The sequence below is a fragment of the Tenrec ecaudatus genome, chromosome 2 (assembly GCF_050624435.1).
Source record: "Tenrec ecaudatus isolate mTenEca1 chromosome 2, mTenEca1.hap1, whole genome shotgun sequence".
Lineage (NCBI taxonomy): Eukaryota > Metazoa > Chordata > Mammalia > Afrosoricida > Tenrecidae > Tenrec > Tenrec ecaudatus.
Window position 1 is genome coordinate 250,630,671 of NC_134531.1, and position 24,036 is coordinate 250,654,706.

General features: G+C 43.3%; 2 protein-coding genes and 1 pseudogene across 2 annotated transcripts in view; 2 read left to right on the forward strand and 1 right to left on the reverse strand.

Moving 5' to 3' along the window:
- Positions 1-24,036, reverse strand: part of CMSS1 (cms1 ribosomal small subunit homolog) — a 452,794-nt gene that overhangs the window by 376,665 nt on the left and 52,093 nt on the right. The gene's annotated exons all lie outside the window — the stretch shown is intronic.
- LOC142439007 (filamin A-interacting protein 1-like) overlaps positions 1-24,036 on the forward strand; it is a 109,270-nt pseudogene that overhangs the window by 45,439 nt on the left and 39,795 nt on the right.
- The window catches only part of FILIP1L (filamin A interacting protein 1 like), a 28,845-nt gene continuing 16,906 nt past the window's right edge, over positions 12,098-24,036 (forward strand). The window contains exon 1 of the mRNA XM_075542418.1: positions 12,098-12,249. The gene's annotated coding sequence lies outside the window, so the exon portion shown is untranslated. The remainder of the gene's footprint in view (positions 12,250-24,036) is intronic.

Below are 24,036 nucleotides of genomic sequence, written 5' to 3' on the forward strand. Positions count from 1 at the left end.
ATCAGGTTGATTCCAACTCAGAGCAAGCCTATAGGATGAGGTGGGCCTGCTCTTTGAGGTGCTCCAAGCTGTAAATATCCTTTGGAGTGGCTGGCTGGTTCAATCCACTGATCCATCAGTGAGCAGGCAGTCACTTACCCGCTGAGCTCCTTCAGCAGGGCTGCTCGAAAGCACAGCTCTGCTCTGGAGCAATAAGAGTTCCCACGAGTCAGATTCACCTCAAAGGTAACTGGTTGGTTGGTTTGGTTAGTGTCCTTAGAATTTATAAGGAGGGAAATGAAACTCATCCACTCATGGAGACATTGTCTATGTACAGTGAACACACCTTCACTTCCATTTACATCAAATGACACGGACACTTTACAGGGGACCCCTAGAGAAGGTAGACTGTGAGAGGGAAATCAGCAGAGGCCAGGCTGGAGTCTTCAGTGCCGGTCTAAGCAATTTGTACGCAGACTTAGATGTCATGGAGACGTGGGCGTGGTGGCGGTAGTGGTGGTGACAGAATAGAAGCAAGAAGAATACATGACACCGGGCTTGAAGAAAAGTGATCCTGGCCACAATGTGAAGAACGGATTGGCAGGGACACACCGGTGTCAGAGAAACCTGAGGGAGAAAGCAGAACACGGGTCCAAAGGAGAGGGTAAGGGATAGGGGGGTGGGAGGATGGGGGGTTAGGGTGTCTCCCAGATATCTGGTTGAGTAGTCAGTGGTGCTAGGAAGTTAATAAATACAAGAAAAGCAGATCTGGAGAGAATAGTAGCACATTCACTTCTGTACATATTTAGCATGAGGCAACTCTGGAAAAGTTAGGTGAATGGATCTAGATCTCAGGAGAGGCAAATGGACATCAATTTGTAGTCATTTGTAAAACAGTAAACAAGATCAGCCAGCACAAGTATAAGGAGGCCTAGAACTCTTTCAGAAAACACATAGAAATACTTCTACATTATATTATTTCATATAATAAGTACATTTCAGTAGTAAATTATAACATTCCTTGTCGAGTTTCAAACTGCCTTTACTTAAATGAATTTCCAGCTCTCTGATTCAGATCTACGAACAAGAAGACAAAGGCCTCCACTTCAGATTTACGAGAGGACAAAGGCCTAACAGCAGAAATAGGATAGAATTCCTGCAGAATAAAAATAAAACTACTAGAACTATTGTTCTAATATTCCAATATTTTAAATTATATGTCTATGTAATTTTTCCACACATTTCAACCATGAAATAAAAATAAACACAAAGGATCTATAGTAGACACTGTTGGTTGTTTCCTATGAAAGTGCTCCCCTGTTCACACAATTCAGGTAGAGTGACCCTATGCCTAAGCCAAGGGTCAACTCTGGTTGATCCGCACATCAGTCATGCTACTCCTCTTCCTTCTGGCAGTTCCAGCCAATTAGGTAAAGGGACAAGTGTTTGCAGGAGGAGTGGGTGCTTCTGGGACAGGTGTGCTGGCTCCTAATGATAGACCAGGAGAAATGATCCCTTTGCTACTTGTGCTGCATGTCTGGACGTGGTGTCTGGCACTGTTATGCTGTCTTCCTAAGCGTGTGGTGACGAAGCCTTCAAGGAGAGAAGACAAAGCCACGAGAACCAGAGAGGTGGAGGAGAGGCACTAGGCCACCTCTGGAGCTTGCCTCAAACCTCCAAGTTTTGTTGAGGTGATTCAAGATTCATTTTGCCACTGTTTGCATCAATGGGAGTCCTAAACATTAATATCCCATTTCCTCCCATTCTGGACCATTTAGAAGACCTGGAGAATGTATCAGGTGAAGGATAACAGGTTAAGTAGCCATACATGATCTGCTCTACGAACTATTTGTCAAGTGCTCTGCGAAAAACAACACAGCTACAACAAAACTTCCCTTTCTTGGGTTTTTCTATTTCAAAATAAGCTCCCTTCCTCAGAGTGACATCATTTCCATGAGAAGGAGCCCTCACGGTGTGGTGGGTTCAAAACCACCAGCTTCTACTGGGGGAAAGACAGGGATTTCTACTCCCTAAAGAGCTACAGTGTTGGGGAAACGCACAGGGACAGTTCTCTAGGGGGACTCTAAGTCAGAATCAACTGGAGGGCATCCGCTGTGAGGCCTCTATGGTTTCCAAATGCTCCCAAGGGTTCAATGAAGCTATGCAGGAAAGTACAATATGGTTGACTGGTAAGTTGACTGAACATACAACCTGACATAAAACCTAAGGCTCCATTTCTTAGAATAAAGGACCAAATACTTGACTGTAACATATTAATTTAAAATATTTACTTTTAGGTATTTCTTGTGTGTTTTTTTATTATGTATAGATTGTTCTATTGCCTATTTCTTTGAGTGAAAGTTTAATTACACCAAGCTATCACATCCAAAACAAAACAAAAATCCCCCAAAATGACAAATGGAACCCATTAATTTTTTTTAAATAAGACCACCGGATATTAAGTTATTCAGACTACTCAGAGGCTAAAGACAAGTTTAATCTTCATGGAAACCCTGGGCCCCGAGGGCAGAGGACAAAGCCCAAGAGAGTTCTAAGACAGGACGTTGTCTATGGGAAATGCCCGGCTCCAGGGACACAGAATGCTAGGACTGCTAAAAGAGCAAAGTCGCCAGTGTAAGAAAGAAAAGAAAACGCTTTCTTCAAACTGTGGCCCTGGAAGGAAAGGGGAAAATAAGCCCCACTGAGAATTTGTAATAATAAAGCCAACCCACGTAACAATTTGCAGCCAAAATCCATGCTAACTGGGTGGTCTGGGAAACTATTCTGGGCCTTAGATTGCACTTTAAAGGGGTCCTGAACTGACCCCGTCTCACTGCCATCCACTCAATGCGGACACATTGAGTGGATTGAGGGCTGTTGACTGGAGTAGAAAGCCCTACCACCAGAAATAAAGCGGGGAAAGTCACCTTGAAATCCAAGAATTCTCACATTAAGTTCTAGGACATATGCGTTTATATTAAAATAAAAATCCAAAAGCACCAGATAATAACATACAATGACTGAGACCCGGACAAACAACTGAAGAAACCGCAAAGCTACTAGGATTTTAGATAAAGTTTGTCAGATAGCACTTAACATATTTAGTATGATAAAAGATAGAAACGGGAAATGATCAGTTGAAAGAAAAAGAAATTATTTTTTAAATGACCAAAAAACCCACCATTTGCTCAATTACTAACATGGTTTGGTTCCACATCAGATCGCAAAATCGGGGGTGGCTACATCACCAGCCAACGCTCAAGTTAAATGATCACATACCTGCCACGTTCCCTCATTTCGTAACCGTCAACCAGAAAACTCTTGGGCCAACTAAGTTGACACTTGACTGTAACCACTCGGGGCTAGCCTCAGTGTTTGCTACTGTAAGACAGATTGGTCATGCAGGAAAGAGTAGGATAGACATTTTTTACTGCTGCTGTAAATATGAAATGCTAGATAATGAAATAGCTAATGAGTTCTAGGTGCTACAACAAATGCAGATCAAGCAATAAGAATTAGTATACTGGAAGGCACATCTGAAGAAATTGTATTGAATATATATATTGAATCAAGAGCCAGAAATGGAACAATTGAAACCATGGTGAATGGCTGTAAAGAACAGAGTAAAGAAGTCTAATGAACCTAAGTTTCAAAACGAAAGAAGAGGGAAAAAATGCCCAGAAGCAATATCTGAAAAGTTAGCGTGGCTAAGAAATTTCTAGAACTAAAGAAAAATAACAATATATAGATGAAAGGATCTCAAAGAAAACCAGGAAGGATCAATTCAAATAAAATGATACTTGAACCAAAAAGCAAATTCACTGCCATGGAGTCAATTTGGGCTGCCCCTGTGAGTTTCTGAGGCTGTATCTTTTTACAGGAGTAGAAAGCCTATTCTTTCCCCCTCAGAGCAGCTGATGGCTTTGAACCGTTAACCTTAAAGTTAGTGGTCCCACATGCAATCAACTATGGCCCCCGGGCTTAGGCACAACAGAGTCAAACTGTAGCCTATCAAAGACAAAGCGAAGACTTTAAAGTAGCAGGAGAAAAGGAATGACAAATGACAAACAGATGACTGACTGACTTTTCAACACTAATGAGGGAAGTCAGAAGTCAGTGAAATAATGTCAATGAACTGAGAGGAAGTAGTTGTCAAACTAGACGTCTATACTGAATAAAAAAATGTACCCGAGCAAGGCTAAAATAAAGACATTTTCAAATAAATGGACAGAGAATGTGCGAAGAATAGACTTCCACCAAAAGCACTTGCCAAGGATGTAGAAATGTGACCCCAGATAGAAGTCTGGGGTAAACAAAGAGATGCGGAGCAAAGAAATGGATAAGTATGCGGGGGAAGGTCAAACATCATTGACGAAAAAGAAAAAATAATAGAAGGTGAGAGCATCTTAAGAATTAAAAACAGAAAAATAAAAAGAAATAACCAAAAACACGTTGAAAGAGTGCTCAGATTTAAAGTGCTTGGAAGTTCTTAGCTTTTTTGGAGGATACTAATGGGCTTTGGGATTTGAAACCCTGTATCAACTCGAGTAAATGGTCCTGAAGGAAATGAAACACAGAATCTTACGTCCTGAGCAGCAAGGGGAGAGATGAACTGCACGAGACAGACGGCTGAGATAGAGCCAGACTCATAAGACGGAGTAGAAATCGTGCGATAAATCTGCTCCTCTGTCAGTCTTATCAAGACATACTAGCATTTGGAAGTAAATCTGATTCCAAATCATAAGTCACTGAGAGTCAATGGCAAGAGCTGGCTAGGTGGTCCTCCCGGCACTTAGCGTGGAGGAGAGGCGGGGCTGTTGTCTTTCTCCCTTCCTTAAGGCAGTAGCCAGGCATCGTACCTGAAAGGCACTTCTCTTTTTCAGAACTGAACTGCAGCAGTCTTTATCAGTACTGTTTAAAATGGTGTTTTAGCCAAGAAGTCACTGTCACGCCACGGTTCACAGCTGAGGGGAAACTGGGCACTGCCATCCTCACCCCTCAAGTCCGCAGAGCAAGCTCGAGAGACCCAACTTCCCCTACTCCCAGGGCTAAATATGTTTTCCCAAGGGAGAAGTGCCCTTAGTAAATAATATTTGTGGGCAGGGTAGGTAACGAAGCCAGGGTGAGTAAACACAAGAAAGAGTAGTTTCCAGACCCAGGCTTTATCAATATAATACGCAGCTGCCTTAAAACTCCCCGAGTTGAAATCTTATCACTGTAAACAGCATCCACTGGCATCCCGGACACACATTGGCTGCAGAAGTGGCAGTGAAATGAATGGCATAGAAAATGAAGCAACAGCTCAGAATCCGCAGGTGGAAGTTTGTATATAGATTATCATCTCCTGCTGCCAGGTTCACAGTGCTTTTTCAGGTACCATTTCAGGTTGGCCGAAGGCCACCTGTGTAGGGTACATACAGAGTGCCTAAAGCAGGCAGAAGGTTAACATGCTATCAGGGCTCCTTCTACCACTCCAGCGTGGAGGCCTAAAGAACCGGGCTCCTGGTAAGAGAGATACAAAGTTCTAACTCCATACTGTTGTATCCACCACGTCCAAATCCGACCACAAGCCAAGCGACCGGACATTGCTGAAATCAGTCAGCATTCAAGGTCCGGTCAGTGTCACTGTTTACTAGCACCGTGGGCAGGTTACTTCACCTCTCGGTTGCTCACATAGCTCTCCCACTGGGTCACCGTGTGGATGTAAAGAAGTAGCACCTGGCACCCACTAAGCATTCCAGGTGTTATCCATCAGCGCCACTGTTACAACACAGATCTACTACAAAGAAGTTATCCTAGCTGCCAGCAGGATATAGTACATGATGAAAGTACTTAGATGTGCGCTGGTTCATCAGGAGTTTGGTTATCAGTAAGCCAATGGCAGACTGACTAGTACGAGGCGACTGTCCAAAATGCTGTGAAACCTATGTGTACACACCGTACACAGACACAGAAACTGACTCTAAAAGGGAACAGGTAAAGATTTATGGAGAAAAATTTAGTCCCTATAAAAGGGAATAATACAGAAACACAGTTGTTTAAACTTTTGGGATCAGAGTATCCGAGGACTCAGATTACATCACACAGAAACTGAAGATTCAGGACAAACTGCTTCAAATGCTTCCAATGCTGCCATGTCAAGCATTTGTTCTCAGCACTGTGAAAAGGCCAGCAACACCCAGTGGAAGGTAGAGCGGTCTGTTTACAGTGGGAATGGCATGGACTCTCTGTGGAAAGCATAAGTCACTGGGGCTTTGTATCACTGGGGAGATGACACTGAAGTGTGCACACCTCATCCTGGTACAGAGGATGACGGTCACTTGACAGAGCATTCAGTCTAAGGATGGATTACTGGCTTTTGACATCTCTTCCAGGCGGACATTTTATCATGCCATTGAGATGCCTTGTGACACGATTTCCCATGTACAAAACCAACTGGCAGTAGTCAAGAATTACATGTTAACACATAAATTAAGATTGGATGTTCATACCTTTCCATTAAATCTTGGACCAGAGTTGGCAAGACATGGCCAATATTAGTGGCTTGTGTTGCTAACCAGTAATATAAAGACCTCCAATTTAAAAGACGTTCAACAAAAAACCGGATTGACCCATGAACTGGATAGTTAGCTCATCACTGTTGCAGAACTAATTCTGTAGTTAGTATAACCTAGGTAGATTGTTCCAACATTAAGTAGGGTATCAGATACACCCTTTCGGACGATTTTAATCACATAGCTTAATCAAGCCAGTCTCCATGTTTCATGCTTCCCACAGAAACATCTAGACGGATAAAATGCAGTGGTTACTGCATCGAGGAGACAGGCTTACTCTGTTCTGCTGGGAGTTGGAAGAAGTTGCCTGAAAGAAGGACAGGACTTTACTGTAAGAACATAAGCTTCACACCAAGCAGTGAGCTATCTAAAGGGACAAAGCACAATGACCATGAAGAGGGATTAGAACATGACTCCGTCATAAGAAGAATCTTCATCTTCCAAAATGCTTTATTTCCCCCGGCCCTCTAAGGTGCATTTCAATGGATTTGTATTCGATTCCACATGCATATTTGTTCTATTTGAGTTGGTGACAATGAAAGAAATACATAAACCCAATTTACTCACTCATTTTACCCTTAGTGGCCAAATCTATTCCAGTAGAATTCTAAAGTATTTCCACTGACTTTCAACTAATGTAACCTGTTTAATTATTGTACTTTGTACCAAGAGATCTCTCTCCACAAATATTTATCCTAAAATCAAGGAAGCTCCACATGTATGTGGGAAAATCTCTGTCTTCTTTGAAAAAAACAAACAAAAACAAGACATCACTTGATTTGACAGGGCCCCTTTAAGAGATGTACTGGACAGTCTTAAGAACAATGTGTGCTGGCAACCTACAGGAAAGATGACCGAATGGGTCTTTCCCAGCTCTAATTTCTGTGCTTCAAGGGTTTTCACTCCTACAGTAATGCTTGTGAGTTCAACAATTTCTCAAAACTATTATTAGTTACTAAGGAAACCAATGTTTGTAGGAATAAATAAGCAAATGGACTGGTCCTAAACAGCAGGCTTTTCCTACTTCTCCTTTATTTTTATTTCTTTTTCTACTTCTCCTTTAGTATTCTGATGGTGGCATCAAGTTATCAATTCTCCATTCTCTCCACCAGTCCCTCTGCTCACTAGAACAGCATAGCCTCCTGTGAATGAGGCAAGCAGATTCTACTGAACAAGGGTTTCCTTGCTTCACCTGGTGAAGCACAGAAGTCAATGGGAGCAGTTGGTGGAATCGAATTGTTGACCTGTGGCTAAGTGTTTTAGAGCTTAAATTTTGAGTGCTCCATTTACAGAAGGATATTACATGGTGGGCTATCTAAAAGGTCGGCAGTTCAAAACCAGCAGCAGCTCTGCGGGAAAATGCAGGCCTGTCTACTCCCATACAGAGTTACAGTATTGGACACTCACATGGGGCAGTTCTACTGCCTATAGGGCCAGTATGAGTCGGACTCAATTTGGTGGCAGTCTTGGTATGTTAACTCCTTGGATGGCATTATGACCTCCCATTATCTGGATGATGGGTCTTTATGTTTGTGTTGTCTTTATTCTATTTATGACTTAGTAAGTTTGCTCCACACATTATAGCTGAGATTTTGGTTCTCCTTTGTTCCCTAAAATATTAGTAGACTGACCAATAAGTCACTCTACCATTTTAGAGAGCAATGACTAATTGTACTATAATTTCCAAATAACAACTTAAAGCTATTCGTGATGGTACTAACTGTAAAAGGAACCTTAATTTGTAGGTATAACGGAATTTCCTGATTACAAAATGAAGAGCGGCACAACAATTGGGTAGAATCTGGCTACAAAGTAACATTTTCGCAGCCAAGACTAAGGGACAAAGACTCATAACTCTATTCTTTTCAGAGTAAATATGTGACAGATGACAGAGAACAAAAATTACTTCCCAAAGAGAGTGTCAGTAGAAAGAGGCAGGGAAGTAGAAGTCTGCTCATTCGCTCCCTCGGCCAATGGACCACAATGGCTGGTGGGCTGCAGTTGGTGATCCAGAAACCAGGTGTTCTTGTGGCAATTAGATAAAAGTCTCCCTTCCCCACGCCCTTTGACTTTTACTGGTGAAAACAATGATCTTAACTACCCAATTTTATGAGAACAAGATGCTTTGCTGCCACACTCCAGAAAATGCAGCACATAAACAAATCCACAATGTGAACAACATCTGCTAGGGTTATTCAGTGCGTAACTAAACAGCCAGGCAGGGTGGCTCTGAGGTGTGCCTTGTGAAAGGGGAGCGTCTTCACTTTTCTAAGTCAGCATTCTGGAAAATAAAGATCAGAACAGCTTAATTAAATGTGAACATTCCTTCATCAATAATACTGAGAGGTTCAGAAAAAACTATGAAGAGAAAGCAGGATGGCAGCTGTATACCGAACAACCACCACCCTCCACTGCCCTCCAGTTGAGTCTGACTCCGCCCAACCACACGGAACTAAGTCTTTACAAAAGAAGCCATCTTTCGCCCTCAACGCAACACCGAAAGAATGGTAGAATGGAACCAACCGCTAACACCCTACCCCATTGAATCACAAAGGTTGTATGAGTAATGCTGTTGTTAGGTACCATCCATTCAGCCCAGCGGAACAAAGTGATGCCCAGTCTGCACTGTCTCACAATCTCTGTCAGCTTTGAGCCAATTGTAGCAGCCATTATGTTGAGTACTTCCTTGATGATCTTTCTGCTGACCTTCCACATTACCAAGCATGATGTCTTACCTTGCTACCCCATACAAAGTATGTGAGACCAAGTTTGGCCAACCTTGATTCTAAGGGGCCGTCCGTCTGTTCTTTCTCAGATTTGTTTCTTCTTCTGGGAGTCCATGGTATGTTCAATGTTCTTCACCAGCACCACAATTCAAATGCATCGCTTCTTCGGAGTCTTCCTTATTCCTTGTCCAACTTTCACATGCAGACAAGGCAAATGAAATCACAAAAGCCTGGGTCACGTGCACCTTAGCCTTTTTCAAAGCAACATCCTTGTTCTTCAACACTAAAAAGTCTTGTGCGGCAGATTTGCCCAATGCAATGCCTCATTTGATTTCTTGACTGCTGCCTCCGTGAGCATCGACTATGGATCTGAGCAAAATCTTTTATCCATTTACCACGATGTTGTCTATTAGTCCAGGTGTGAGAATTTTTGTTTTCTTTACATTGAGTTGTAATCTACACTAAAGTCAGCTGTGTAATGTACTGGTTTAAATTTCTACATCGTTACTTTTAAAATTATTATTTCTTATAGTGTGACATTGGTCAAGCCACTTTACCCTTCCAAATGCGTTTTTTTACAACTGCAAACTATAGGTAAGCCTCCCTAGGAAATGTGTTCTGATGATCACATGACAGAATGCATGTAGAAAACACTCAGCACTGTGTCTGGCATGGTCTAAATGGCCAATAAATATTACTACTGATTCCTGAAGGTGCCCTGGTAGCTTGATAGTTAACGTGGAGCTCAAATTCACCAGTTGCTCTGCAGAACCAATATGTGGCCGTCTGCTCATGAAAAGATTTCAGGACTGGAAACCCCATGAGGCTGTCAGCTTCTTAGTTTCACTGTCCTGTAGGATCACTATGAGTTGGGATCAACTAAATGGCAACAGATTTTGCTTTTTTACTGCCTCCTAAGGAGAGTAATCACCTACTCTCCCTTCAGTTTGAAATGGCTCAGGGAGTTATTAGCACAGTACCAAGGAAGGTACTAAAGAAAGAGGCATCCCAATCTTCTTCTCCCTTCCTGCACGCGCTCTAGACAGCCTAGACTTTCTCCTTGCTTCGGTTACCCAAGCCAAAGAAAAGAAGGAAATAAAACGAGCAGATTTCACAGGGGAACTGGAAGCCAACAGAATGAAACTCAAGGCAGAGTAACTACAAAAATATGAGAAAGAACTAGCAGGCATTGCCAACGGAAGGAAACATACTTGGCTATCAAGAGGAAACGGAGGCAAAACAAGCAACAGAAATACTGTAGTGGGTGAAAGGCACTTTATGTTGCCAATTCAGAGCCAAGCTTCAGGTAGTTGCGCCTCGTGGAACTTGACTAACCGTCACTTGATCTCATCTACAATTTTAAGAAGTCTCAAAAAGAGGTCTTCATAGGTCTGAGGCAAACATGGGAGGCAGAGATCACACTACATGTCACTGAGAGCAATAGAATGCACAAACCCAAATCTGAAAGCTGTAAATCAAATATCCCATGTGAAGCTCATTCAGAAGAGTATGGTCACGTACTTGCCCAGAAACAGTGCCAATTTAGGCTTCTCAGTCTGGAGAGAGTAATCTGGAAGAACCGTCACAGTGAGCACACAGGTTTAGCAGGCAGTGTTTATTCCGGACCTTGATTCCACACCGTTTTCAAACTACACACACCGCTTGCAACCAGTCTTCCCCCATTCTACGCAGAGAAAAGCCAGCGAGCACATTGTTTTCGTGAGTCCTGTTTGACAAAACATATGGAAACAATAATTCCATAGACATAAGCACATCCTAATAGGAAGCAATTCTATTTTAATGTCATTTTAAAAGTTTTAAATAGATTCAAGCTATTGAAACTACTCGATTCATCTGGAGCTTACAGACATGGCATTCACATCTCTAATTTACTTAGCAGATTGATACAGTTGAGCTGAGGTTTAGCAATCACTTCTTTTCCTAATCTGCAAGGTAGTTAGGAGGGTAACTCTCCTTTACCAGAAACAGGATGTCCACAAGTCAATTTGATGCTCAGCAGGGAAAGCGGCTTGATTCTATCATACGCAGTTGGTCAGTTTTTGGTTTGGTTTGGTTTTCTTTCCGGCTTTATTTGTTGTGTCGGTTAGTAGAAGAAAACACAATGGATTAAAATAGTTCTAACTTTTATTTTTACACTTTGTCTGGCACAATGCAAAACATCAAACTTCTTTGAAAATATTATCCCTACCCAGTAAACTGACTTTTATCTGCTATACTTAAAAACACTAGCATGCAGAAATGAAGGATGGGGAGGTTCTTTCAGGAGAAACACTGCAAAAAAAAAAAATCAGATTTCATCTGGCCTTCCCATCATCACTTGAAGAATTGTTTGGTAGTTACATCATCAGGAAGTAAAATACTATCCTCTGAGGACCCCTACTCTTTACAAAGAGGAAAGAGACTTGAAGTCTAAATTACCCTTGGAAATGTCTCCAAAAACACGACTGACTTCTCCCTTCCCTCTTGCGCCGCCCCCCAGCAACCAAAAACACCCCAGATGTAACAAAGTGTTCTGACGGGACTTTCAACAGGAATAACAGGGTGTGTGTTTTAAGGAACCAAACTAATCACAGAGGCTTCAGGGACCCAGAGGGAGAAGAGTGGGCAGTGGATGGGCCCGACCCTGGGTGAGCCCAGCAGGGCCTCTGGGGGCCTCTCCCCCGGGAGCAGGGGGCCCGCGATCCGCTCCCAAGGTCGGAGCGTCCGCTGGAGCCTGGCGAGGGGCCACGCCGCCGCCGCCGCCGAGGGTCTGGCTGTCACCAGCGCCCCCGCCGCCCGCGCCGCACACGCGGAGCGCCTTATAAGGCAGCGCAGTGACGTAACGCCCATAGGCCGGCGCGCTCGCCGTCCGGCTCGCATTGTTCGGGCGGCTCCCGGAGCGCACACCGCCGGCTCCCAGCGCGGCGCGGCGCCGCGCGACTGCAGCCCAGCCCGGCCCGGCCCGGCCCGGCCCTGCGCAGGCAGCTCAGGTAAGCCCGGGGCGGACCGGCGGTGACTTTTCAAGTGGTCCCGGCACCACCGACGGCACACAAGGCTCGCTGAGAGTGGTCAGTAACTCTGGGCTCAAAACTTTTTCCAGTTTATACGAGACTCCCAGAGTTTTCCGCAGCCAAGAAACCAGATTTGGGGTTTAATTTTAAATGTTGAGACGCCAGGGCAGGCTGTTAACATACGCTTTCCAAGCGAGCTGCACATTGAATCCTGCTTGTATGAAGAAATCTTTGGGGAAAGAGGGGGCTGGGGTGGGGGAGGATATATTGTAATACAAGTCAATGTTCTGATCTTATCTTGCCCTGGAGTCTTAGACTCCTGCCCTTGTGCCTTGCTAACGAACAGAGAGCTGAACATGGTAGTGCGCTTGTTAGGCTTTCTTATTATAAATCTTAGTAAGGGAAGAAGAAATGTTTGGAAGACATTTGGGATTAGGACGAAACATGGCTTCAAATAAAAACCAAATAAAAGTTGTAAAAATTGCAGATGCTTTTCTGGAAAGTACACGTCAATTTTTCAAGGAAGTAGGGATCCCAGCTTTAACTTCCCATTGAAGTTCAGTCATTGGACAAATGGCAACCATTTGAAAACAGATAAAGTTAGCCTCTCTAGAAGCTTTGGATGGTAGTTGATTATCTAAAAACATCCTTGACAAGGAAACCCGTATAGAAGAGTTTTATCATTAGTCACTTCTACACCTTGAGCAGGCTACCGCTATGAAGCAGCTATCCCGTATAACTGAACACTCTGCAGATGCTTAAAGTCCCCATAGCATTGTACCTATCAAAAGAAACATCAACAGAGGGGATGAAAATGAAAGAGGCAATGCCTAGCGTAAAGCACTGCAATGAACAGGAGATAAAAAATGATTTATCATTCGATTTTTATCTGGCCTGAACAGACTGTAAAATAAAGCTCAGGAACTATGTGACAGAATTAACCCCCTTTTAAAATAACCTTGTATATGTTTTGTAAGTATACACCGTGCAAAGTCAGAATTCATGGGCTGTGACTTTTGTTGAGTCACTAAAAGCCTGAAAAATGCTTACTATTGTTGGCATTTGAATTAACACATAGGATCTGTTTGGAATGGAGAGTAAAAGTTTACCAAAAAGCAGAGCAGCATAGTTATCAGAAATGTGTCATAAATTCAAATGTGGTTATATTTCTTTGACAATACAAGGTCACATCCTAATTTATTTATGATAAATTGGGGCTCTATATATGCTTCTAGTAGTTCCTGTGATTCCATATTTTTAAAAATCTGGGACATCGGTGTCTATCATTTTTGCTTCATAAGAAGTTTTTTTTCCTTTTTGCTAATTTTGTATGGTGCAATACAAACCTTGGTTTTAGTATACCAAGAGAAAAATTACATGTTATTTGGCCTGGAGATAGACTATATAAACAGCAGGTTAGCACTGAGAAGTAGGATTTCCCCAAAACTATTATTTGAAACCTAAGGGAAGCCTACCATAATGAGAAGATAGAGAGGGGCCAACACCCAGGCCACTGCGGAGAAGTACGGAATATGCAGTAGAAAGGTTGTTTATTTGATATAGGCTGTAATTGGAAACGGAAAAATTCCTGCCTTGGGAAAAAAAGTCATTCTGCTTTTTTGAATCTAATAGAGGAGGAGGGAAATAGAAACCATTAATTATTGTTTCAGTTATACCCAAAGTACCATCTGTACCATAAACTACAGCTCAACTGTTGAAAATCATAACCTCTATCAAAGCTCTCCCAGCTGTGTTACCCGCAGTCTGCAATTAATTTTTTTTAAGTCGGCAGGCTTCACTTTTTACAAAAATTTTAAATGACATACTTCAATTTTCCACACCTTTTCCCACTTATTAACTCTAAAAAGCATGCTTCAGAGAACAATCACCCTCTAAGAGCCCCCTTTAAAACTGAAAGTTAAATGAGACTAATCGTAGCTACAGTTTCTCACAGTGGTCTGAGTATTTCATAGTCCTTGGGACAATGTATATAAAGAAATGTGTTTTGATGGGAAAAATGTGAATTTTACCCTTGCAAATAAAACACATTAATTATGTACTTCCAAATTTTGTGGAAACTAATTTTGTCCATTTATGGTGACTAACCTTAACAGTTAAATACTAGTGTTTTTGTATTTTTCCAATACTAGGAGGAAGTCTACAGTAATAGCCAATATGAAAGAAACAAGTAAAAAGATACAAATCAAACCTTGACCTTAATTTTTCCCACTAATTTGATTTCTCAAAAAGAAGTTGTAGACTTCCCTGTTGCCTCTTCCCCTCAAAAAAAAAAAAAAAGCCAAAAAAGTGCCTCTGGTAATAAATGGATCTTGATGTAATTAATAAAGTTCATTCTTCTTGGGCCATGCTCTATCTGTACCCAGTGCTTCAGGGCCCAGGAAGAACCTTACAAAGTGAACAGAGGATGAAAAAATGCAGCCCCTCCTATTTTATGGAAGAAGGAATAGGGGCTTGGAGCGAACTGTTTATAAAATTGGACACTGAGCAGTCATAGAAGTCGTAATAGCATATTGGCCTCCATCTCTTTCAGGAACTGAAATGCCCCGTATCTGTTGCTTTCCATGTCAGTATCTTTGAAAAACTAACACATACTACTTTACTCTCTTGGGCATAGCCTCCATTTAAATTCTTTGGATTTATTTAAATTGAATGTGACTACACATTTAACTTCAATTTCAAATGGACGGCTTAGTGTCCGTAAATGATATTTAAGTGGGGTTTGAAGATGAAGAGTCACTGCATAGGCAGTCAGCACCATAAACCTTTCAAGAAATACTTCTACGGCGTAGCTGCCATCACTCAAGTATGTCTGAGCCATTAAGCCAATCACTTTGAGGTTTCCTTTTCTGGTTGTTTTTTTTTTTTTTTTTTTGAGCTTCCTCTGGTCAGTTTCTACTTCTGGAGTAAGACAGGACATTCAAGTAGTGAATCATTTTGTTACATGTACTGATTCCTCATGGGGTCTTATCGACAGTATTGGAAATCCTCTCATATGCTTCTTTTACCATCACCCCCTTAAAAACAGCTTTGAGATTCTTTTCTCACCCCAACTCTCCAACCCCTGCCAACTTTCATCTGCACTAATATAACCTCTAACTGGGAAAGCTGGGGAAAAACTAGAGGTCAAAGCCCCTGGTTCTTTTTCAGGTACGGGAGAAGCACTCTCTCATGCTTGTCCTCTAGGATGCTTTAGCAGGTTCAGATGGGACAGTAGCAGGTTTACTTCTCAGTACCAGAGAATAACACATTAGCAGTGTTCTTCCATTAGTCTGGACACCCTAACATTCCTATGTTCCCCTAACATTCCTATGTTCCTATGTTCCAAAAGAAGACCCACTCTTGAGACTTTATTTAGTAATGAATGAATAGCTGTCTGTGGGAGATATGGGTAGCAGGGGTATGTGTGTAGGTAGGTGGTAGGTAAGTAGGATGCGATAGGTAGAGGTGCAGATGAACATATACCGTATTCCTTCTTTCTGTTTAAGATAACTATACCATTTCAAGCCTAGAGCATAGTTCTTATCAGCAAAAGAGAGCCTTACTATACACATCTCTCACATTTGGGTGTGAGAAATGCCTTGCTAAGTTCTTTTTCATGTGGACAGTGAGATGCCCCAGACCCCAGAGAGTATGCACACACATGCGCACCTGCAGAGTGGCCACAGAACTTGACAGCTGGAAGAAACCATGGTGGCCATCTGACCCAGGTGCTGTGATTTACGGAAGACACTCATGTCTACATTGTGAGACATGGAGTTACTGAGAGGCAAAGCCAGAGCCTGCCCCATTCTTGGATCTCCGCTTACCTTTTGTTTCACCTTAAATTAGTCAAGAGAGAAGGGAACATCCAGAAACAGCTGTGGCCCTGTAAATGGTGATGTGGAGATAAAGCCCATCACAGACAGAAAGTGGGAAGCCCCAAGAGAAAGCAGAGGAGGAGGGAGGTGACCCATCGCCCAGAGTTGCCCTGGGTCACAACACTGCAAAGCCAAAACTGCTGCCATCCTGTCAATGCTGTTACAGGGACCCCTGTGTGCGACAGAGTAGACCTGCTCCACAGGCAGTACAGGAGTCCGTAGGTCACCCTTTAGGTTAATAGTTGAGGACACCCCATTTGTCACAGCAGTGAAGCAGGAGGCTAATGGAGAGACGAAACAAACCACCAATGCACTTGAGCGCTGCTGGGTCTGCTGAAAGCGCAGTCCCTGACTAGAGGCTTGAGAGGAGCCCTGGGGAGGGCGTGTGCTTGCATGTCATGATCATGGATGTCATGACTTGACAAGTGGCTTCTTGGTATCCGCCAGTTAAACAAACATGTTGCGCTCCTCACACCTACCCTGCCAGCAAAACTCAAACTGACTCCATACTGTCGTTTTAAAACAAGTTCCTCAAAAACTATAGGAAGGTCCCTTAGGAAAGCTGGGAGCTCTTGGGGGACACCGCGGTATTTTCCCTCAGACCGGGCATTGTCCCCGGCAGAAACCACACCTTGGCTGACTGCTTATTGTGTGCCCACAGAACTAAAAGAGCCCTGGTGTCCCAGTGGTTTAAGTGCTCGGCTACCAACTGAATGGTTTGAGTCCACCAGCCGCTCCACTGGAGAAAGCTACGCGAGGATAGCTCTGCTCTGTCTTGTAGGGTTCCTATGGGTTGGATAGGGTTGGCTGGTTGGTTTCCACAGAACTACACACTCCTTATAGGCAGTACTTGGTCAGTTTCCAACCAGTTTTATCCCCAATGGCTAAAAAGGACTTTTTTAAAAAAGTAGTGGGTAGGTCATAGAAGGGTTGTTGTATGAACAAATGATTTACAGTTGAAAAGTGTCTCACTTGGTAAGCCACACTGATTCATATTTCTGGAAACTGAGCTAAGCAGGGTCCCTTCTTATAGACTATTTTTTTACCACAAGAGGCTGAAACCCCTTTCTGCCACTACTTGGAGTAACCAGAGAGAGCTGACTTACTAACACAAAACCTAGAAAACCACTGAGGCCCCAGATGAAGTCACGGCAGGTGGAATTTGCTTTGCACTAGATGGGAGATGTGTGTTGTGTAAGCAGAACAAGTCAGATGTGTCACGATGCACTGCCCACCTCCACCCACCGTACTTAACTCCCTCCCCAATATAATGAGAGTGAAGGTGGTGAAAGCGGTCCAGGTGAATCGCCCTGGGGCATGGAAGCAAACTCTGAAGAGCAGAGTGCATTGGTTTTTGTCCTTAATGAAGGGTTCCTCTGAATTTCCCTAATCTCTCTGCCTCCGCTCAAGGCCTGGGAGACGCAGCCGGCTTGTCTTTGCAGGAACTGGAAACCAGCAGATTGTCTTTTGATTCTAAGATTTCTGTGGCTTCTGTGCCCAGCGTATCTGCCCAGGCTTTATGTGATGGGAGGTTTGTTTTTTTTTCTATAGTGACCAGGCTAGAGAACTCTGAGGCTAACCTGTGGAGTCAACCCACGATTGGCCACTCTCTCGTCGTCAGAGGACACTTACTGAGTATGCAGACCACTGTGCTCGGCCTGCCCAGCAGGCCCAGCGCCTAAGTCCTGCACACATCACACCAGGTCACTATCCCACTAGCACAGAAAGGCACCATGTAATGACAAGGACTAGGATTACCAAACGGAGTGCTGGCAGTGGAATGGATTACAAGTTAGGCTGCTTAACTACAAGGTCAGCAGTTTGAATCCACCAGCTGCTCTGGGGAAGAGAGATGAGGTGGCTTTGACTCCCATAAAGATTGACGCCCACAGAAACCCTCAGGGGCAGTTTCACTCTGCTCCCTCGATGGTAGTGAGTGAAGATCACCGATGTTGCCTGTCCACAGCTGTTGTCACAGCCCCCGTCCCTGCTCTTTCGATCAAGACACTCTTACACTCTGTGGACTGATGTGGCAGCATAGATAAGAGCTCAGCTGACAATAACTAAGTAAAGATAAACAGTGTGGGAGTGTTTTAAAAGTTACATCGGAATACAGGATCATCCACTTCCAACCCTGGTGTGACTCCTTGGTGAGACGAACGAGCAGGAATAAAGGTTGCTAAGTCCGAGCTCTACTCTTCTAGGCTCACTGGGTGAGCCTTAGACAGGTCTGGCTTCCACAAAGCGAGACATGGGAAACAATCACATCCACCTCTAAGTAGCACTATTAGGTAAGAACTATAGAGTGGGCACTAGTCCCAGAGGAAAATTGATCAGGGAGGGCAGAAGCTATAAAAAAAAAAGCAAGCTGCAAGTCATCATTATAGAGAGAAATCAGCTACAGAAAATGGATGATTGTGGGAAAAGAAATCTGTAGTTAGTACAGATTAAAGATGAGCATAATCGTAGCACTTAAAAGGGGTCCTGGTGGAGCAGAGGGTTGAGCAACCAAAGTGCTTGGTGATTTGAACCCACCAGGACAAAGACGTAAAGACTGACAGCCTTGGAAAACCTGGGAGCAGCTCTACTCTGTCCTACAGGGTTGCTCTGAGCCTGGAATGACCCGCCGGCAGTGTGTTTGCTTTGGGTTGGATGGCAGTTGAACCTGAGAGCTCCAAATCTCGTACCAAGAGCAGCCCCAAAGATGAGGGTCAGCCCCACAAGTTGGGTAGCTCTGCCTCATGGCCCACCACGGAGCAAGTTTAAAGGTGAACTACATTGTGCGTTTTTCTTTTTCCTTTCTCTCTCCAAAATGCTTTTTAAAAGTTAAATCACAACAAAAAACAAATCTCTGAGCAGAGATCTCCTAAGAGGAATGTAAAACATTCATCCCATTTGGGCTGACAAGACTAGTGTATTAAGCTACTCATGCAGCTGAAGAACAGGAAGGAGCTGCTTGGCCTCCAAGCCTGGAGAGAGTATGAGAAAGTTTCTGGATCATTTCTGGAGACTACAGGCCATGCGCTGAGATGCTTGCAAGTCCCTTATCCCCACCTGGATCGTCTGTTCCCGGGACATTCCAGAAGGGAGTGGAGTCACTCCGTGGAGATTTGAAGATAAACCCTGTGCTACAGAAGGGAACGTTATTTACTTTTAAACCACGAGCTGTTCCACAAGAGACAGACGAGGCCTTCTAGTCCCTTCAACGGTTACAGCCTCTGAAAGTCACAGGGCCAGTTCTACCCTGTCCTATAGGGTCACTGAGTTGGAATGGACTCGAAGGCACGATTATTTGGTTTGGTTATTATTTCTATAAGGAGCCATGGTGGCACAGTAGCTAAATCATTCAGCTATTACCAATAGATTGGCAGTTCAAACTTACAAGCTGCTACACAGAGGGGTGTTGCAGCAGTCTTCTTCCAAAAAGCTTACAGAATTGGAAACCCTACAGGGCAGTTTACTCTGTTCTGTACGGTAGATGTGAGTTGGACTTGATCTCTGGGACAAATGGAGACTTTGCATTTAAGGGTCAGAACTTTTTTCCACTTGTCTCCACCAAAAGTATGCCCCATAACATCATTCTTACAGAGAATATCACATACAATTCCTTGGACTGAGCAATGAATCAGAGACCGAGTTAAATTATCCAGCCCAGTGAATGGTTTTCTATATCCTTCTGCTTGAAAAACATGAAGCAAGTTCTGAGAACTTTAGACACTATTCAGTCTAATGGTTCTCACTTCCCAATCAAGAACATACTAAATTCAAGCCCATGTGACAGATACAGAGATCTCAGTCCTTCAGGAGCATACCGCTAGAGCAAAAGTAAATAAACAACCAACTGTTTTGAGTCAATTAATGCATAGTCACCTTATGGGGCCGAGCAGAAAGAACTATTCCATGGGAGTTCTGAGGCTGTAAACATTCATGAACGCAGACTGCCTCATCTTTCTCCTACAGAGCAGCTGGTGGGCTTGAACTGCCCACCTTTTGGCCAGCAGCCCAACACTTAACCCACTGTGCACCAGGGCTCCTTCAACACCTCCCCCCACCCCCAAAAAAAGCAGCAAGAGGCAGAAAATAATATAGGGCATTTGCGTCATGAAACTGGTCTAAGGGCTGTCGGGGCTCAACAAGGGAAACCGCTAGGGTTAAACAGATTCAAGACCAGCCATGGTCAAGACAGGAAATAGACATTCATAGGACGCCACAGACAGGTGCATTACTTGAAGTCAAAATAAAAGATTAAACTTGAAGAAATTGCTACTTAGTGACCAAACTTAAGCGAAAAACAACCACTCTCTGGCGTTGCGTCAGTCATTGACTCACAGTGATCCTACAGACAGAGTAAAACTGCCCCTGCGGGTTTCTGTGCTTGCAAATCGTTAAGGGAGTGGAACGCCTCTTCTTTCTCCCATGCAGTGGCTGGTGGATTCAAACTGCTAACCTTGTGGTTAGTTGCCCAACACATAACTCATGACATCACCAGGGCTCCTTATTACACTCTAAGGACAGGTTATGCGTGAACCTGATTCCACAGCTGAAGGAAATCCCTCCTGTCAGAAATCCCCACGAACTTTCCTAAAGAGAACTTTTTCAGTTACCTGGAGGGGGAATACAAAAAATCAGTCGCCTGAAATAAAGTGACTGCTAAAGACAAAAGGCCAGAGACAGGTTTCTTGGCCTGGCGTTACCCTGCTTCACTTTGTAAGTCTTACCACACCCCAGAGGCACACAAGTGACAGTGAAAAATCAACCTCCAAGACAAGGTTTACAACTTGGACTAAATGATGTAGACCAGACAAGCAATAAAGATTCTTTGGAAAACTAACAGTCTCCTCACATCTTAGGTTCTTTCTTGAAAAGACTGTTTCCTGCTCTTAGAGTGTCAGAACATGAAACAAAATTTACTTCTTTACCTTTACAGAGCATTTATAGACTTCAAGGACAAGTGGTTGACATATTAACCAAAAATACACCTGAATCTCATGAAATTCCATTTAAAGTTTTCCATATAGCTATGAACCATAGCCTCGACAGTCATAAAACCTCTTCTGATGGAAAAAAATGCAGTTTGCCATTTTGCTTTGTACACAGCATCACCTGGGCACTAGGGAAGAAAGGCGGCTATGTGAAGGTTAGCCTGGGGGCATCATCGTTTTTGTAGATCGGAGGAGGCTTTATCCACTCCACTGGTTGAATTGTATTGTTCATTGATCACTGTGTTGTTTGTTGCAGAGGTGATAGGCAACAGAGTCAGTAAGTCAGGAGCAGCATTTGGTCCTTTTCCCGAGACGTGGTTTTGCATTCATTCAAGCATCAGGGGTTTTGCTTTTATTTTTTTGTTTAGCTGTAAAATGGGTACATTTGAAATGTGCTTTTAAAAGGCCCTTTTCAAAAACACTTTTTCCAGTTTAAAAAAAAAAACCTAAATAGCTTGTCTTGTCTTAAAATTCAAATCACAAAGTTAAGACAGGGCAGCACAACAAAAAGGATGGCAGCCCAAGTAGCACATTCATGAAGTAAGCTATAGCACTTTCACTCTTCGATAAACAGACCTTTTCTCCAGAGACGCAAAATAACAAAATGGGTAAGGCCCTTGCTTAGGGACAGAACTAGCAGTGACCCAGGGCCGAGAGAGTAGGTTCCAAGTCCTTGCTCTCATCATGACCACTACATCACGATGGAAACGCTCTTCACTGGACAAGCTGAGGTCACCCTGTGGCAGAACGGCTGTGCATTGAGCTGCTAACAGCAAGGTCAGCAGTCCAAAATTATCAACCGCTCCTCAGGAGCACGAGGAGGCTTTCTACTCCCATGAAGAGTTTTTCAGTCTTGGAAACCCACGTGCAGTTGTAACCTAGGGTTGCGATGAGTCGGAATGAACTCTGGCAGTTGAGTTTTGTTTTGGTGGAAGCTGTAAAGTTCCCTTAAGCACCCACGATTGCATCGTTAACAGTCCTAACTTAAAGAGGACATTGGGTCAAGCTCCACGTTCACATACCGTCTTCCCAATGCTCCGAAATGGCAGAAAAGGAAAATGTAACCCAAACGCTCTTTAGACTGTCAGTCAAGGGGAACTTAAACAAGGTTCAGATGACCAAACCACTGTTAGCTTTTATGCTGCATGCAAGAGGACATATGAAGCAGACCAGCAAAATAAAACGGCCCTTTACACTTATGTTCCAAACAGTTCTAGGATAATGCTTTCCAACCTGTCTATAATCTTTACATATATGGGGATGCTCACTGATGTGTTCACCCAGCAGAGTGCCACCCGCTTGCTGCTGTGGCCCTCTGAGTGTCCCTATCCCCCAATTTCCTTGTCTACTGATTTAGTCAGGTAACAGAAATTGGGCAGGGCCGGGAAGGTCCTCTAAGGATCAAAATGTTCCACATCTGACACCCTTTGGTCTCCCATCTAGTCTGTTTCCCACGGCACACCATCTGACTTCAGCAGCTACAGTCATGGATAAGCTTGTATTGTAGTGGTTTTCAAATTTTTGAAGTTCGAGTTTCCCACTAACGTTTGGTTTCCCAAGCACACCCAGTTATCTGCTGCCTGTAGGCAGCCAGGCTCCAGAGAGGTGACAGCCAGTGAACTCAGCCACTCCAGCACTTGACTGGCCCCTGCCTTGGCATCCAAGGCTCAATCTGACAAACGATCGCCAGTGAACTAACGTATGAAAACCAAATAAAAGAGGAAAACCATTTTGAATAAATAACGTTACAAGAACAGGGGCTTCTATGTTTTTATTTCCTTTTTGGCTCAGGATAGTCAAAAAAGGATAAACTATAAGTTTTTTTCTTTTTTAAGGAAAGGCAACTGAGTTATACTAATCATCCAAAACAATTATTTGTAATATATATAACTTGGGATTTAGAGAGAGAAAAGGGATTAATGGGGATTAAACTAAGACATTTTGCAGCTATACCAGTATTTTCCTGAAGCATCCATTTCTGCTTCCCTCAGGCCACAAAAGAAACACTTAAATAGAAACAGACTTTGATCAATAAAATACATATATAAAACATACTTAATGAGCTAAACACACACATACACACACACACACACATGAATATATCATGTTATGCCCTTGAAGTCTCTGAGAAAAGGCTGCCTGTTAAAAGTATTTTCCGAGAACTTTAAGTTCCTTGAAATGTTCTGCGGAAATGGCATTTATGACAAATTCACCTCCTCTGGGGAACATGAGATGTTATTACTGGCAAAGCCACAATTCTTAAACCATCCAAAAATAATTATGAATTTATGCCAAATGACCAAACTTGCTATATTACTACATTTAGAGACTATTTGCTAATGTCTCATGATCAAGGCTCAAGTAGCTATGAACCCACAGAAAATCCTGTGACAAAACAGTCGATTGCTGGTGGCGGTGACTCTGCCCTGGCCAGGCGGACTGTTACAGCACGTACTCACAGGAGAAGGTAGTGCATAAAGTATCTGCGGCAGGAGGAACACATGAATGTCAGAGGGATGACAACAGAATTTGGAGTCAAAGCTGTATTGGCATTCTGAGACCTTCGGTAACTTCTTAGCCTCAATTGCTTCTTTGTTCAATGAGCGCCAACGATTCCTTACTCGTGTGACTATTCTTTAGGATGACATGCCTAGCATGATACCTGGGATATAATAATTGCTCAATAAATGACAATACTATCATGCACAGACCACAGAAAGGAAGAACTCCTCTGTTCCTATTGCTTCCAGTTACACACATCCCCTAGCCCGGGCCATGGTTTAAAAGCAGAGTAAGTACTTTTTCAAGGAAAGAGCCCTGGTGGATAAGTGGTTCTGAGTTGGACTCTAAGGTCAGCGGTGTGAAACCAACAGTCACCCCTCAGAACAAAGACAGGGCTTTCCCAA